Source organism: Aulonocara sp. 'chitande type north' Nkhata Bay, linkage group LG6, assembly GCF_057382095.1.
Source record: "Aulonocara sp. 'chitande type north' Nkhata Bay isolate Kocher_YH1m ecotype deep benthic linkage group LG6, A_spYH_male_GT1.1, whole genome shotgun sequence".
In the NCBI taxonomy this organism is placed as follows: Eukaryota; Metazoa; Chordata; class Actinopteri; order Cichliformes; family Cichlidae; genus Aulonocara; species Aulonocara sp. 'chitande type north' Nkhata Bay.
This window is the reverse complement of record NC_141349.1, coordinates 16,888,171-16,907,050: the sequence shown is the minus strand read 5'-3', so window position 1 is coordinate 16,907,050 and position 18,880 is coordinate 16,888,171.

The window sequence follows — 18,880 nt, the reverse complement described above, 5'->3', positions numbered from 1 at the left end:
TGCTACTGGTCAGTAAGTCTCAATCCCAATAATTAAACCCTCCATACAGACTGAAGGGTACAACCTAAAGCCTCTAAAACCCAGAGTCCTGTATTTTCCTTGTTATTGAAAGGTGTGGTTATTATGTTGAAGAGCTATCCAAATTCTGCAGAAATAAATCACTCCCCGTAAATTTAATCATATACAAGTGGCTTAAATTTCAAACAGCTGTGTATTCTAGTATTATTCACACCAAGAGCAGAAATCGACAACAATCACAGATTTGTTACATCACCAGCAGGAAGCTCTTGCAGCTGTGTGTGCCAAAGTGGCACTCCTCTAAAAATCTGTTACAGTCCAAAAAGCAAAATGACAGTTTACAAACATATAAGCAAAGACTTTTAGAAGAACGCGCTCTGGACAGACCTGCTCGGCCACAGAAACAGTTTGTTTCAGACCAAAGACTAGAAAAGAACTTCCCACTGTGAGGCACGGTGGTGGAAATGTTATGGTATGCTGTTGCTTCACGGTCTCAGGGGCAGCCTCAGATGAAGTAAGACATTCATAAAACAATGATCCTTGGCACACTAACACACTAACAAAGTTTACGGACGAGTCACGTCCAAGTGTGGCACCAGTAGGCCCTGTATAAAAAAGGCTTGTCTAAACATTTCAAAGGTTTGTAAGCTATGCAAGGAGACCAGCACATGAGATATTTGATGAAGAGTGGATGCTATATTAGTTGGAGGCTCCAGGAAAGCAGGTAAGGGAAATGAATGTTTTTTCTTTCTTTTCATTGTTTTGTTATTTCAGTGGATTTATTGTTTAAAATGTCTTTTTTTTCCAACAGCAGAATATTTGACTCTTTATCATCTACTGCTTGGCACTTCTAAAAGTGTACAAAGGATTTATGTTTTTAGGAAACATTTGGAGAAATGTGCACACTCAGTCTCCTTCACTCAGTCAAAACTGCAAAGATTGGATTTCATTTTTGTCCATAGGGCAAAGTTGCAATAAGCTAATATGGGTAAGTAAATGTTGTTAGTGTGGCCAAAAACTTGGGCAGTTTTAATCTACTGTGAGCATGTTCATGATGGCACAATGTCGTGTGTCACAGCTGAGGATTTCTTTGCACTCACTTTTTACCTTTACTTCATGATGTTATATTAGAACTCTGCACTGACAGTCTGCCCCTGTATTTAAGGTGCACAACTCTGTAAAGGTTAAAAACAGCTAATAAAAAAAGTATACAAGTATATAAAAAGGAAGCGTGGCGCTGGTCACACTCATAAATAAGCCACAGCTGCCCTGGGGTGCACTGACAGAGGCTCATGACCCGATGCAGCATCCTCAGGCTTAGGTGCTGTCTGTAGTGGAGCCTGCAGGGTCTATTTGGTCACTGGGTTGCAGATGGACATCCAGAACCAGAACTCATCAACAATCATGGTCTTTGACATGAAAGTTTGGTCAGTTTAACTTAAATTGAATTACAGTTTTATGTCATCATATCAAAGTTGCTTTGAGGTGCTTCTTATTTTGAGTTAAAGACCCAATAATACAAAAAATACTGAGAATTTCACTGAAAAAAGCCTCAAAGCAGACAACTCCCTGATCGATGACAGGGGTGTCAATCACAAGGCCCAGGGGTCAGGTGAGATTTCAATACAGCCCACTGGATCGCATTGGAAAATGTGAAGGAAGGCATAAGCTTTTGACTTTACTGTATTTTCATTTATAACTTTATAAGGTTTATAACCTTTCCTTTTGATAAAGATCTCCTCCATGTCTAAGTAAATCAACAATTAGATGACAGGAAGTTGCTTTTTCCCCCCACTATGTACAATATAAATTTTTGTAGTTCAACTTTTTTTTTATTTTTTAGAAAGTTTGGCCTAAGATCAAAGTGGGTTGTGTCTGGTCTTTGATGTAAAATGAGTTTGACATCCCTGCCCTATGATCAACCTATTGGCAGTCAGATTGAAGATTGAGGACTCTTTTCACAGGAGCCCTCCAGCAGAACCAGAGGGTGACTGTTCCTTGAACCCAGACTGGTTGCTGGTTCAGCAAGAGTGGGAGCTGATAGCTGCAGACTCTCCAAAAATAGAATAGGAGTCAAACTTTAACCCTGCACTCTGCGAGCATTGTTCTCTACTAGGATAAAATGGTGCTATAAGGTGGTTAACATATGTTGGGGCCTGATAATTAAGGACATTGTATCTGACTTTAAATCCAATCCAGGATTAAGCAGGGAGCCAATGAAGAGAACCCAATAACACAGAAGTGGATGTTTGCTCAGTGAAACTGTAGATGCACACATGCAAGTGGTCAGAACAGGACTTCAACACAGCTAAAAATAGCAGCAGCATTGGTAGAGCTCCAGAGGTCCACGAGGAGATGACCTTCAACGGAGCATCAGAACTTATTTTTAATCAGGTATTGTTATTTCTGTTCATCAGAGGAGTAGCAGAATGTTTGGATTGCACTTGTGCATTTAGTTCTTCTGCTTTTGCTTCTTTTTCTCTGTGGCCTGAATATCCTGTGGGGCTGCTGCTGAAGCCTGGTATATAAAACAATCCGCTCTGCATTCTGGTAATTCCACAACTTACCTTACAGCAAGAAGGCAAAAAGACATGCAGTTAGTAGGGTTAGGTTATTTGGATTTGAACCAAGGATCATTATTATTATTATTATTATCATTACTAGCAAAAACTTCCATTAAACTTGATACGGCACAGTTGAGAATTTTAAAGAAAACATTGAATAACTAACAATATGGAATATAGAAATGCAATAGGAATGGGTAACTTGGCAACAGCACCATCCTGTATGTGGTATGGCTCATATAATAATAATAATAATAAATTTTATTTGAAAGTGCCTTTCAAAACACTCAAGGTCACGGTACACAGTAGAATAAAAGCAACATAAAAGCAAGCAGTTTACAGAATCATAAAAGCATAAAACATAAACAGATAAAATAGCAGAGTGGAGAGGTTATGTGGGATAAGCTATTTTGTACAAGTGGGTTTTGAGTTTGGACTTAAAGAGTGAGAAGGAAGAGATATTTCTTAAATCAGCAGGTAGGGAATTCCAGAGTCGTGGAGCAGAGCAGCTGAAAGCTGAAAGCGTTGGAGCTTGTGGATGGATTTTTGAGTAAGACCAAAAAGAAGTGAATTACAATAATCAATCCGGGAAGTAACAGAGCTATAAACTAGAGATGGCACGATACCACTTTTTTATGTCCGATACCGATACCGATATCATAAATTTGGATATCTGCCGATACCGATATGAATCCGATATAGCGTTTTTTAATCAACAAAACTGTTTTTTAAATATCTTGCTGCATTTTGTATAAGTTCATACTCAAGTTTAAAACAACAACTACACTAAAGCTATTCTGTTATACCTGTATGCAAAAAAAAATATTTCATAGTTCAGCAATACTGATCAATCTAATAAACTTAACCCTACACCATCCTCCATATTCTGGTATTTTAAAGAGTACTTAGCATAAATATTAAGCAACCTAACTAATAGGGTTCCAACTCCCAGCAACAACAAAAATAAATAAATAAAAAATAGGGAACCACCCCTCACGCTCCACCTCATGATGCTTAATCGACGTAATCAACCTTAATTTGATGCAGTGTGAAAAAAAATGCACAGAAATCAATTATTTTTCAAGAAATATTAAATAGATTCAACATCTTTCTTCAACAAAATTGCAGACTGCACAGATGGTACCTTCCCAAAGGAAAAAGTACTATAGCTTACTAGGGTATATTAGACTTAATAGTTACTATATACAGTAATTGACTTCTATTCATTTTACATCAAATTAAAACTTTGGGTGTAAGATTTGGATAATTATTTATTTATTTATTTATTTATTTATTTTTTTAAATGACATCAGAAACAGCAGTATGCGACATTACGTGATGGCAGAGCTTCAGTTCATCCTTTGTCATTTTTTTTTTTTTTTTTTTTTAATAAATAGGACAGGGGGAATGAATGAGAGAAAGAGGGGGAGAGAAAGAAAGAAAACCAAAGGGGAGAAGAGACGGTGAGAAGGGGGGGGGGGAAGAGAGAGAAAAAAAAAAGAACTCCTGGGTCACCTGTATGGAGAAAAAATAAAAATAAAAAAATGGATAATTATTTATTAAAAGCTAGACATTTTAAATGAGAATAAGAAAGAAAAGTATGTCTTTGTGCCCCCTTTTCCCTGTTAATGCCCTATTGGCCCCCCTGGCTAAACTTTGCTAGATCCGCCCCTGCACAGTTACCAGCCGTCAGCTATGTAGAAAAAGATCCTCGAGTAGAAAGTAATATTAAATAAATTCTAACAACAGCTGATCAAGCTTAAACGTGCTGCTGTTGTTCAGCCGCTGGTTTCCTCTTTCTGGTGCAAAGTGGGCCAAAAGCAAACAAGAGTCACGGACTCGCGACAGAAAAGCCGATCAGCTGATCATTAAGCAGTTTCATGATTGAAGTAGCAGCAAGAAGAGGCAGTCACTTGTTAAGCTTAACGCAGGAATGCTTTACAAACATTCAGAGATGGACTTACACACTTGCTTTACTTCTCTCGGGGATAACTTTGTCAGAGATGAAATGCCGAGTTGCTAGCGAAGCTCCAAATGCTATCCAGACCACCACAGGTCCCGCATGCCACAGCCGCTCTATCACGTGATGCATACTGCTCCGACGTGCTAACGTTCTGAGGTGAGTTACGGTGTGTAGCAAGTTTTGTGAGGTGCTTTCGTGATATTTAATGGATCGGATTACATTTTTTATTTTTCTCCGATATCTGATCCAGTAATTTAGGTCAATATCGGACCGATACCGATACGTAATATCGGATCAGTCCATCTCTACTATAAACATGAATGGCAGTGGCATGTGGGTTGAGAAAAGGACGGAGACGATTAATGTTGCGCAATTGAAACTATGCAGACCGAGTAACATTATTAATGTGTGAATTGAAAGATAAAGTACTGTCGAGGATGACACCCAAACTTTTCACAGAGGAAGAAATGAAGACCGGTGAGTTATCAATAGTAATAGAGAAACTGTTGGTTCTGGATAATGTTGATTTAGCGCCTATCAAGAGGAGTTCGGATTTATTACTATTGAGCTTGAGAAAATTAGAAGAGAACCATGAATTTAGTTCAGCTAAACAGAGGGTAAGGGAGGATGGGGGAAGAGCAGAATCAGGTTTAGTGGACAGATAAAGCTGGGTGTCATTGGCATACAGTGTTGGGAAGGTTACTTTTAAAATGTATTCCATTACAGAATACAGAATACATGCCCCAAAATGTATTCTGTAATGTATTCCGTTACGTTACTCAATGACAGTAACGTATTCTGAATACTTTGGATTACTTAATATATTATCATGCTTTTTACAACAACGTGAATGTACTATTGCTGTGTGATTTATTACTATTACTGAAGGTCCGCGACTCCGAACTGTAGTAAAGGGACCTCTGACTAATATGGCGGGGTCTCTGTCGGCTCGTAGCCGAAAAATAGCTTTACTTTGTTGTCTGGGTCAACTTTTCTTGCGAGAGACAGAGAGAGGCGTTGAAAGGCTGCTCCAACTGAACTTATTGTTTTCGGAGGAAAACACGAACACAGCGTACAGTCGAGTCCTAATAGCTTACTTACAACTGGGCTCCTCAGGCACTCTTCTTGGCTGAAGTGGTTATTATTATATTTACATGCTTCCAGCTCCCGTTTTTCCTCGATGACAACTCGTACCTTTCCACTCCCCTTTTTCTCCCTCCTCGCGCTCACAGACCCATAACGTGTATGGCAGTCCATTCTCCCTGCAACACGGACTACACTGCCCATGAGGCTACATTCTTTAGAGCTATGCTTGTAGCATTCTGCCTGTTAGCTTAGCACAACAACAACAACAACGAAAAAGCGTCTCAGAGAGAGAGAGAGAGCGTCGCCCTGTAACCATGGCAACCGTAACGCTGCCGCCTGGAACAACAGAACGTAGCTGTCAAACAAAACCCAAACAGTCCTGACCCGCGACAAAATGAAACAGGAAAGTACCGTAGTGTAATCCATTTATTTCAACAAAGTAACTGTATTCTGAATACCACCTTTTTAAACGGTAACTGTAACGGAATACAGTTACTCATATTTTGTATTTTAAATACGTAACGGCGGTACATGTATTCCGTTACTCCCCAACACTGTTGGCATAACAGTGAAAATGTATATTGTATTTACGGAAAATATGTCCAAGCGGTAGAAGGTAGATAATGAAAAGAAGGGGCCCCAGGACAGATCCCTGGGGCACGCCAGTGGTCAGAGGGAAGGGCTGAGAAGTAAAGGATTTGAGTTGAATGAACTGAGTGCGATTCTGAGTGCGATCTGACAGGTATGATTTAAACCAGGCTAGTGGAGTATGGGAGAGACTGATAGAGGCTAGCCTACTGAGAAGTATAGAGTGAGAAATAGTGTCGAAAGCAGCACTCAGATCGAGGAGAATAAGAATGGAAAGTAAACCGGAGTCAGCTGCCATAAGAAGATCATTGGTTATTTTTACAAGTGCTGTTTCAGTGCTATGGGAGGGGCGAAAACCAGACTGGAACTGTTCATACAGATTATTATTAGTTAAATGTGAGGAGTTGTGTGGCAACTATTTTCTCAAGAATTTTTGAAAGGAATGGTAGATTGGAAATAGGCCGAAAATTCTCAAAATTATTGGGATATAGACCAGTTTTTTTTTTTCAATATTGGGGTGATGGCGGCAATTTTGAGGGAAGCAGGAACAGTTCCAGTGGTAAGTGAAGAGCAGATGATAGCAGATATGAGGGGAAGCAAAGAAGGTAGACATGTCTTAACCAAAACTGTAGGAATGGGGTCTAGCTGACAAGTAGAAGGTTTTGACTTACAGATGAAATCTGAAATATCAGTAACCGAGGGGAGCTGGAAAGCAGAAAAACAGTGTGATGGGAGATGAATTACACAGGAAGAGCTAAATGGAACCTCGGAAACCAGTTCTTGGTGTATTTTGTGAAGTTTCTCAATGAAAAATAACATTAAAGAATCACAAAAGGAGGACGAGTAAAGATGAGCAGGTCATCATCAGCAATTTAAGGCTATACTTTACCTGAAAGGAATGGGCGTCCACACCTGCTCACAAACTGGCCTCAGTCACATTCAATTCAATTCAATTCAATTCAATTTTATTTATATAGCGCCAAATCACAACAAAAGTTGCCTCAAGGCGCTTCATAGATACAGAGAAAAACCCAACAATCATCTGACCCCCTGTAAGCAAGCACTTTGGTGACAGTGGGAAGGAAAAACTCCCTTTTAACAGGAAGAAACCTCCGGCAGAACCAGGCTCAGGGAGGGGCGGCCATCTGCTGCGACCGGTTGGGGTGAGAGAAGGAAGACAGGATAAAAGACATGCTGTGGAAGAGAGACAGAGGTTAATAACAGATATGATTCAATGCAGAGAGGTCTATTAATACATAGTGAGTGAGAAAGGTGACTGGAAAGGAAAAACTCAATGCATCATGGGAATCCCCCGGCAGCCTACGTCTATTGCAGCATAACTAAGGGAGGAGTCACATGATTTGTATATACAAATAAACAGAAACTTTTTATACTTTTTATTTGAAATAAATATTTTAATCAGTCACAATATAAATGTTACAAATCTTGGTATCTAAGGTAGTTTCTAGGCTACGGTTTACCAAGATTTGAACCAATTTTCCAGGAGGAGTCTGGGAACAAACTTGCAGGCATATATTCGCTGTGATCATTATAGTATGATGATGACGATGACGACACCTGACTCCTGATTCTGACCTGCATAAACTGCCATGACAATGCCATGTTGTAAGAAAAGACTGTTAAAGGGGCTTGGATGATGCAAAAACTTCATGCAAAAGTGTCACAAAAGTTCTACAAAACATAGCTCTGGGTAAATTTTCATATCAGACTTTGACCACGCATCAGTCCTCCAACATTGGCAAAGAGTTAAGTATGCTGAACAGCATTACAATGACCCACTTAAAAGGCGTTTGTCTTCTTTGAAAAACTATAAGGAAGCCCTTTCACTTCATATTCTACTCTGTTTCTTGCTTCATTCATTCACTTTCTCTCCGTTTTTTCTCAGATCTCCCAGCTTTCATCCACTAATGGAAGTCATTTTCACATACCTTTTACCCCATTTCCCAGAAGGGCATGTCAGCTCGGGTTTCTGCTCGAGCACAAGAATGATATGGACCTCATCAGAGCGAAGAGAGGGGGGAGGAGGATGAACCGAGAATAATAATAGAAAAGTAGAGTTGGGATGCATGCTGGAGAAGATGTCAGAACCTGTAACATAATGTGGACATTAGCTTCTCTTTTTTTCCCTGAAATCCTAGGGGAAACAAACAAGCATTATGCATCTTGGCCAAAATGGTGATGAATATGTTCCTTCTGTTCTTCATCACTTTGTAGTACTAATGTAGTGGAACACTTTCCAGCACAGGCTTTCAGCAGTTTGAGCCAGCCTCTTTCACATGAAGTTTTTTCTTCCATAAAATTAAATTGTGAAGTTGTTGCATATTGTTGCAATGTACATTAAACATTAGATGCAGTCCTTCCCTACCTACTGTACTCTTTATGATTATGAAGGCACTGAGACCAGCTTCAGAAAACACATGCAAACAGACGAAACAGTGCAGGCAAAATTAAGAAAACATACTTTATTCTGTATTTTTTGCCACTTACATATGTGATTATGTATATGCAGCTTGTTTTGGTAGTGGCCTGTGTTTTGCAGTATTGTTTTTATTTCTTTAGTAAATGTTGTGGCTGTGTTGCTAAATTAATAAAGATGCTTTCCTGATTCATTTCTGATTTGTTTGACTTCATTTGTTTTCTCAGGGTTACCACAAAAGCAAAACATTCTGGATATCTTGTCATTTCTGAACAGCCCTTCAGCAGCATCCTCAGCTTGTTGCTGTTTGTGTTATTCTCAGTGCTAACTGATTATTTGGGCCACTTATCCTGGTTGGAGAAGTGGTTAAGAAAATGGACAGATGGATTGTTTTGTGACTGTACAGATGAAGCCAAAGAGCTTTTCAACAAACAATGCAAGGATTAATCAGACATTCTTGGCATAGTGAAGTACTTCTTTTGCATACATTTGCATCATAGATATAACTGTTTTTTATTCACAACATTTTTACACCAACTAACCTGATGTGAATGTTTTTGGGCTGTAGGAGGAGGCTGGGAAGAACACAGGGAGAACATGCAAACTCCACACAGAAAGCCTCCAGATGGCCACGCCCAGGCCCTTCTTGCTCTTAGGTGATGGTGCTAACCACCCCACCATCGTGGCTGCGTGGGTTCTCTCACTCTGGCTGCACTCCGGCTTCCTCCCACAGTCCAACAAATTGAACGATAGCTTAACTGGTGCTGAGTGTGAGTGAGAATGGTGGTCTGCCACTCTGTCATGGCCCTGGGATGGGCTGGTGACCTGTCCAGGGTGTGCCTTGCCTCTTGCCATATGACTGCTGGGATAGGCTGAATTGGATAAGCAGAAAAAAATAGATGGACTGAGGGATGGATGATTTTGATGCTGTTCATTTGTAGATGCCCTCCAACAGTGGATGCCTTTCAATGGGTTATTTATGCATTTTATAAAACTAGTGCAACTTTGGGCAATGATTGATGTGATGAGATTCAATGGTTATGACTCCAGGACATCAACTGCTGAGAGGAAGAGAAGGCTTAAAAACCTCAGAAAAAGCTATACCTGAGGTCTGCTTCACTAAGCTGGATTATGAACCTGGTCAATTTAAGAGCTGCAGGACTCTTACACTTGATGAAATTCCTCATTTTATTCAGAAGATTTTACTTTTAGTGAGCTTGAAAAAGCTGCAAATATACAGCACAAACAAATGCTGAAGTTAAGTGAAATAGCGCATAATACATGCTGTCATGTATTGTAGCTCGCCTTTGTCTCTCTTTCACTTGTGTCTCTTGTCACGTGAGTGAAAGAGATCCACCCACCCACTGGAAAACTTTCTCTGTGTTCCAAGTTATCTGAGTGTCACTCAAACATTCACGAGCGATATTGTTTCCAGATTGCTGGTCCAGTTCTTAATTGTTTCGATCTTCTGTTACCTGAATACTTGCCAACCTGCCTGTGAGACACTGGCCCAATTTCTGCTCTCGCTGCACAAGTGACACACGGACACAACTCGAACGCGCTTGCTCCTGCAAGGAGTTCATGACTCACAAAAGTCAGTTCAGTTAATGGTGTTGGAAAATAAGAACCTTCACTTCAAAGTGAATGTTCAAGCACTTCAAGAAAGCAAAAAAAACCCCAATTTTTTTTAAAATGTGGAAACTGTGTTGTCATGTGTGAAGGTGTTTTGTCTATTTGCATGCATTTTGTCTGTGTAGAGCTCTCAGCGCCTCCTTAAAATCCAATGAAGGGCAATAAAAAGAGACTTGGCAAATCAATGATATATAAGAAGCATGTGACCCAAATGTCTGCTGAAGCTTCTGCTCCATAAGTGAGAGGAAAAACAGCAGCAGACAAAAGCATCCATCTGTGCAGGAAGATAAGGTGACTGTGAAGTTACACAAATGAATACATGAAACAAAGGGTGAATTACATGTTTCCATTCTTTATTACATGACCTTATTCTGCAGTGGTTTGCAGTGGCATGCTGGAAAAACAAAGAGAAGCTGTTTATCTCAAACCAATATGAACTCCTAACTTTTGATTTTTGATGACTGTGGATGCAACCATGCATTTATCAGCATTATTGGTACTAGGTCTATATGTTTGAACATATTATTGCCTCTGTTCACCACTGCCGTGGATTTTAAATCAAAAAATCAATATATTATTAAGGGGCAGGCTTTCAGCTATGATCCAACGTTTAGGAATTACAGTCATTTGTATAGTGCCTCATTTATATAGGCTCAGATGTAGCTGATTTATTATCCACTGTGGTAATGTCATGGTGCTGGGTTGTTGACCCAGCGTTTTGTGTTTAGTGTGATTATTGTCTTCTGTTCTAGTTTATTCTGATTTTGGTATCCTGTGCCCTGTTCGTGTTGTGGATTTCCTGTTTTATTTTGAAGGTCTGTGTCTGTTGTCACTGTGTTCAGCTTGTATCCTCCAGTCGTCTTGTGTATTAAGATCAGCTGTGCTTCCCTCCTGTGTGTGATTACCTGGGTTCCTTGTGTGCGTGTGTGTATATAGTGGGTGTCGGTCTGTGCTCTTTGTCGGCTTGTCTGCGTTTCATGGTGTTCTGTTCCTTAGTCTGCGTCTCTGCCCTTCACCCCGTTTTACTATGATCTCACGTTTGTTATTTAGTTTCCCAGTTTAGGTTTGTTCAGTAGCTTCTCTCTTCTCATTTCCTGTTTTTGTCACTCTGCCACTTGTAAATAAACTCTCACTCATATCATCAGTCATTGCCTGCATTTTGCATCCTTTTCCTCCAACACCACACTGCTTGCCCCGGCGGCCGTGACAGGTAGGTATTTGAACAATGATGCTTTTTAAAAATTATTTTATACACTATGTGCCTGAGTGTATCCAGTTAGGGTGAATTACATGGTAGATAATTGTCCTTATCATCTCCAAGAAAATGATGTGCCTGAGAGATAATCAAAAAGTTAAATTACACATTTCCATCACAACTTCATGTGTGAGTTCATATAGTCTTTAAAAATGATTCGTTTGCATTAAATAAAAGGTTGAAAAATTAAATAAAAAATTACTTTTAAATTTGTAACAGGATTGACTTGCATACTTGCACTTTAGACACTTTATTTCAGTTGCTTTTTACTCTAATTAATCTAATTAACAACAACAACCCCTCAGGTCAGGGGTTCTCTCAGCTCAGGCTCCTGGTACACTCCTTTAAACAGGGGAGGCGTGATGAGCTGATGGAGCTTCAGTGTGTCTCAGCCTCCCCTCCAGCTGCGCCCAAGCCGCGCCCAAGCCACACCCTGCCACATTTTTATTTTTTTATTTATTTGTTAAATTAAAAAATCTATGTAAACTACGGTTATAATGGTAAAATGTGTAAGGGCTAACATGACCATGACTGTGGCATTGTAGGTCAGAACCAGCAGGGATGCATGCAGCCGCAAAATAATCTTATGTGCACATGATCCAAGAGCTGGTGATGACAATGAGAGATGTTATGAGTTACTGTGTTTGATTTGGACTTGTTTCTGTTGTGCAAGCATGTTTTAGAGTTTTTTTGACGCTAGCATAAGGGACTTTGAAAAAGTGTTGTAAACTGTAATGTCTTCTCTGACAAAGAGAAAGATAAAAATAAATCTTCAAAGACATCTGATGCATAGCCAATATTTAATTTGGAACAGTATAAATACACATAATTCTGTCAGAATTTTAACGTCCAGCTTACCATTTTTGTTTCTTTTGTTTTTTCTTGCAACATACCTACATAAATAATATTAGTCTATGACATTGTTTAAAAAAAAGTGTCTGTAACATGACGGCTGCTTAAATGTGTATTTGGTGTCTTCACTCGTGGCATCACTGATGACATTTACAAGAGCATAAAAGCAGGAACTGTTTTGTTTCCAGACCCTTTAACACCTGGTAAAGCGTAAATATATATCTCATTCATCTATTTCCTAATCACTTATCACCTAATCCAGCCCGATATCATGACAAAGCGTGTAATAGACACACCGGTCCACCGTGTCCATTTCACGCTTTGCCTCTCCAAAACGTGAAATGTACACACATGCAGAATTTGCAGCAACAGCAGAGGAAAATATTTTATTCCAAGCCAACGTGAAAATAATCACAGGAAAGCCTTTAAGTAGACATTATTAACACATTTACATGTATATACATATTAGCCGCCTAGCTTAAACGTTTCTGATGATTAAGGATGCTGTAATGTACTCAATATGTTTTTTTGCTCACTACAGAATTTGTGGCTTTACATACATTTTCTCCTCCTGCTGCTAATGCAGTTTCTGCATGCGTGTCCATTTCACGTTTTGGAGAGGCAAAGCGTGAAATGGACACTGTGGACCAGGTTGTCCGTTACACACTTTAGGGTAGTTGGAGGGCTGAAGCCCATTCCAGCACAGATGGCACACATATGCACATTTATTGTATTTTAAAGAACCTGATTAATTTCAAACTGTTTTACATTAAAAGAGTATGGCAGATTGACAAGAACATCCTGTTTTGGAACAGCATGACACCAAATATTTTTCCACAATCTCTTGTGAAATGATGAAGGGAGGGGAAAATCAATCATAGCATCCACTGAAACACCCACTGAAGCCTCTGTTCCACTTGAGACAAGGAAAAACAAGGCAGATTAAAAAGTCAGCGGCCTGAAGTATAAACAGTGTGTACACCTTTCCACAAACATAAACTGCTACTTATGAAAGGAACAGTGTGTAGTGGACTGTAAAGACTTCTCCTAACCCCATGCCTGAGTGACTCAAGCCTAATATGGTGAAGTAAAGACGAAGAACAAGTTGGAAGATAGAATTTAAAATGGAGCAAAACAGCTTTAACATTTTTTTTTTCACAGAGCAAAGCAAATAATTATGTCTGTAATGAATCTTTTCATCCTAGTTTTGCTTCTGAAGTTTTATCTTCTGTTCCTTTTGCCAAAAGTGAGATCATCAACTAAAACACAACACTGTTCTTTGTGTCTCCTTTGAGGGTCTTGTTTTCACATTAGGTACAGTAAATCATACAGTGACATAGTGGCTGTGGTGTTCAGGATTAGGTTACATGATGATGCTTAGATTCACCTACCTACCAACTTTATGCTGTCTAATATAAAGAAGTATGAAAAGTATCTGCAAGTATCCAATGCAGGAAATGGAAATCAGCCAAGACATCCTGTGAAACATTGCTAACATTTTATTCTATGAAACAAATTGTATTCCACAACAGAAAAGCCAGCTGTTTCCAACAACTGTAATGTGTATTTTAGGATAAAGAGAGAGAGAGAGAGAGAGAGTACTTCTAGTGCCATCGCTCCCAAGATTGTCATCTGGCACAATGCTACGTTTTTCTTCTTCTTCAGCAACTAAAGATGGTCAAGATGGTTTTGCTCTTTTTGGTTTTTCAGAATTTAAAATATTAAATTTAACTAAGCACAGTTATGACTTTGTGCATAAACACAGTGTTAGCTTGCTTTAGTAGGAGGACGCATAAGGACATTGTACAACTGGGAAATTAACACACCGGACAAAGATGAATATTGTATTTGCTCGACTGCCTCTTTTGTGGTCATTGCTGTAATGTCTCTTCTGCACTGGCACCCAACTGGAAAATAAGCTCCACCTGCTGTTATCCTCAGTCCAAGTAAATCAGATTTAAGGGAACAAGGGGGAAAAAGGAAAAAATAACCCTCTGAGTTTGGTAACTACTGGGTACCTATAGGGTACAGTGCTAGAGAGAACCTAAAATCAGCATGAACTGGCGCTAACAACTTTTAAAGAATAAAAATAACTACTTTATATTTGGCTGTTGTAATTTTTTTACACTTTTGTCCTACACTGGAACAAAGTGGAACCACACAAGCATCAGTGACTCAATGAAAAAAGAAAATGATCGCCTAAAGCTGCGACTTTGTGAACCACGTGGTGATCTGGATTTCTGTCTTTAACATCTTATTGCATTATTTACATTGAAGTGCAGTCACATTTAATTAAATGTAAGCAGCTATTTTTAGACCTTATGAAAGATGTGTAGGCATGCAAAGTTATCTGGGCCACATGTAATTTTGTGCATGTGCATATGTGTGTTTTACAATGATTTTCTGAAGCAGCAAGAAGCAAACAGTAGCAATACAGAGAATATATAGATATAATGTAAAAACCTAACTTTTGGTGAATGTCGTAACCTTCTTATTTAGATGGATAAGATGCCAACTGACGCTAGAACTAGCAGGTTTCTTTAGTGTGATATAATTTACAGCGCACATATCCATTTTATTTAATTGGCAGGTGAACAGGAATGAGGTTTTTTTTGTAACTCCATAATTTTGACATATTTTATCCAGTTCATGTGGACATCAGTCACTGGTAGATGTGAACCAGACACTGCAGACACTAAGGATGGTTGTATAGATATAGTAAATTATTACAGCAGATTTGATTAGTTTTGCAATATTTGTTAAAGTGAAATGCATTTGAGTTCAGGTGGCATCTCTCTGTATCAGCTGTTCTTACTGAATGTGTCTAAGCTTGCAGTTCACTAGCGTGCACTTCAGGCATACTGTTTGTGCATTTTATCGGCTGCATCCAGGAGTGTATTTTTGTAATGGTTGGTTGGAGCTGACGGTATCTTACCCCAGAGAAATCAATGAATGAGATAGTACAGTTGCTCTGATTAAACAGGTCAGTGATCATCGGCTGAGGGACTCACAGACTAAAATGAAAACTAACAAACATATTGGAATACCAAACCTACAAATAGTAGAAATGAGCAAAACCAGTGATTAACTGGGTGGTTGATTTTTGAGGGACTTCAGAATCAGGAAAAAACACATAACGCTTAAATGTTTATGCAGAATTTAGCAGTGGCAGTTAATATGCTCAAAGATGTCTTTTGTCGATAGACAAAATAACATATTAAGCACATATAAATATTGATGTTCTCTTCACTATCGACACCAAAATTCTTATTACGTGGATATAAAGCAACTTTACATAAGATAATTTCACTTCATCAGAAAACTGAACATTTGAACATACTACTTCTACCATCTACATTCAACCTGGTCACTGAATCACGAGCTGGCATTGCATGTTTTCATAATTCACTGATGCAAACTCTATAGGATAAAGCAGTATGGATTATGGATTGAATTCATGAACTGTCCTTGACATGCTAATTTACTTCACCATCCATCCCAGTGCACATGAACTAGATATATAAAATACAGGAAATGTGGGTCCAGATTACGGTAAATTAAATTATAGCCATGCAACATGTATAGGAACTGTAGGGTGATCGAAACGTTTGTTTTAAATTGGTCCAAATGTTTGAAGTATGTGGCCTGAAATCAACTTTCTAATTTATGTTATTTCATAATAAACTGTTGTATTTTCTCAAAATGACAAAGTGCTACAGCTGCTTATATAAATACAATTTCTACATTTTGCCATGTACATCACTGTAGCTAAGCTCTGTAAACTACTGTTTGGCTATTCTTTTTTTCTTATTATTATTAACTCACCACCCACTTTATTAGGTACACCTTTTTAAGTTGGACCCCTTTTCGCCTTCAGAACTGCCAAAGCTCACATTCAACATGATGGTGGAAACAGTGGGATGCTGGTCCATGTGTATATATATACACTCAACAAAAATATAAACGCAACACCTTTGTTACTGCTCCCATTCCCCATGGGATGGACGTAGAGACCTAAAATTCATTCCAGATACACAATATAACCATCCCTCCCAAACAGTGGTCACAAATCAGTCCAAATGTGTGGTAGTGGGCACATCTGCTATATTGAGATAATCCATCCCACTTCACAGGTGTGCCACATCAGGATGCTGATCTGACATCATGAGTAGTGCACAGGTGTACCTCAGACTGCCCACAACAAAAGGCCACCCTGGAATGTGCAGTTTTGTCTCACAGCAAAATGCCACAGATGCCACAAGCAATGAGGGAGCGTGCAATTGGCATGCTGACAGCAGGAATGTCAACCAGATCTGTCGCCCGTGCATTGAATGTTCATTTCTCAACCATAAGCCGTCTCCACAGGCGTTTCAGAGAATATGGCAGCACATCCAACCGGCCTCACAACCGCAGACCTCGTGTAACCACACCAGCCCAGGACCTCCACATCCAGCAGGTTCACCTCCAAGATCGTCTGAGACCAGCCACCCAGACAGCTGCTGGAACAATTGGTTTGCACAACCAAACAATTTCTGCACAAACTGTCAGAAACCGTCTCAGGGACGCTCAACTGCATGCCCGTCGTCCTCATCGGGGTCTTGACCTGACTCCAGCTCGTCGCCGTAACAGACTTGTGTGGGCAAATGCTCACATTCGATGGCGTCTGGCACGTTGGAGAGGTGTGCGCTTCACGGATGAATCATGGTTCACATTGTTCAGGGCAGATGGCAGCTGAGAATGTCCCAGTTCTTGCATGGCCAGCATACTCACCGGACATGTCACCCATTGAGCATGTTCGGGATGTGCTTGACCGGCGTATACGACAGCGTGTACCAGTTCCCACGAATATCCAACAACCTCGCACAGCCATTGAAGTGGAGTGGACCAACATTCCACAGGCCACAATTGACAATCTGATAGACTCCATGCGACGATGTGTTGCACTGCATGAGGCAAATGGTGGTCACACCAGATACTGACCGGTTCTGGGTCCCCAGACCCCCAATAGCGCAAAAAACTGCACATTCCAGGGTGGCCTTTTGTTGTGGGCAGTCTGAGGTACACCTGTGCACTACTCATGATGTCAGATCAGCATCCTGATGTGGCACACCTGTGAGGTGGGATGGATTATCTCAATATAGCAGATGTGCCCACTACCACACATTTGGACTGATTTGTGACCACTGTTTGGGAGGGATGGTTATATTGTGTATCTGGAATGAATTTTAGGTCTCTACGTCCATCCCATGGGGAATGGGAGCAGTAACAAAGGTGTTGCGTTTATATTTTTGTTGAGTGTATATATGTATGTGCAGTGTTAGGAAGGTTACTTTTAAAATGTATTCCATTACAGATTACAGAATACATTCCCCAAAATGTATTCTGTAACATATTCCGTTATGTTACTCAATGAGAGTAACGTATTCTGAATACTTTGGATTACACAATATATTATCATGCTTTTTACAACTACATGAATGTACTATTGCTGTGATTTATTACTGTTACTGAAGGTCCGCGGCTCCGAACCGTAGTAAAAGGACCTCTGGCTAACACGTCGGGCTCGTAACCAAAAAATAGCTTTACTTTGTTGTGTGGGTCAACTTTTCTTGCGAGAGACAGAGAGAGGCGTTGAAAGGCTGCTCCAACGGAACTTATTGTTTTCGGAGGAAAACACGAACACAGCGCACAGTCGAGTCTTAATAGCTTACTTACAACTGGGCTCGTCAGGCACTCTTCTTGGCTGAAGTGGTTATTATTATATTTACATGCTTCCAGCTCCCGTTTTTGCTTGATAACAACTCCTACTTTTCCACTCGCCTTTTTCTCCCTCCTCGCGTTCACAGACACATAACAGGTATGGCAGTCCATTCTCCCAGCAGCACGGACTACACTGCCCATGAGGCTACATTCTTTAGAGCTATACCTGTGGCATTCTGCCTATTATCTTAGCACAACAACAACAAAAAGGCGCTCTCTCACCCAGGAAACACGCAGAGAGAGAGCGTCACCCTGTAACCATGGCAACCGTTACAGTGGAACACCTGGATCAACAGAACGTAGCTGTCAAACAAAACCCAAACAGTCCTGACCCGCGACAAAATGAAACAGGAAAGTACCGCAGTGTAATCCATTTATTTCAACAAAGTAACTGTATTCTGAATACCACCTTTTTAAACGGTAACTGTAACGGAATACAGTTACTCATATTTTGTATTTTAAATACGTAACGGCGGTACATGTATTCCGTTACTCCCCAACACTGTGTATGTGTGTGTGTATACATATATATATATATATATATATATGTATATATATATGTATATATATATGTATATATATATGTGTATATATATATGTGTATATATATATGTATGTATATATATATGTATGTATATATATATGTATATATATATATATGTATATATATATATATATGTATATATATATATATATGTATGTATATATATATATGTATATATATA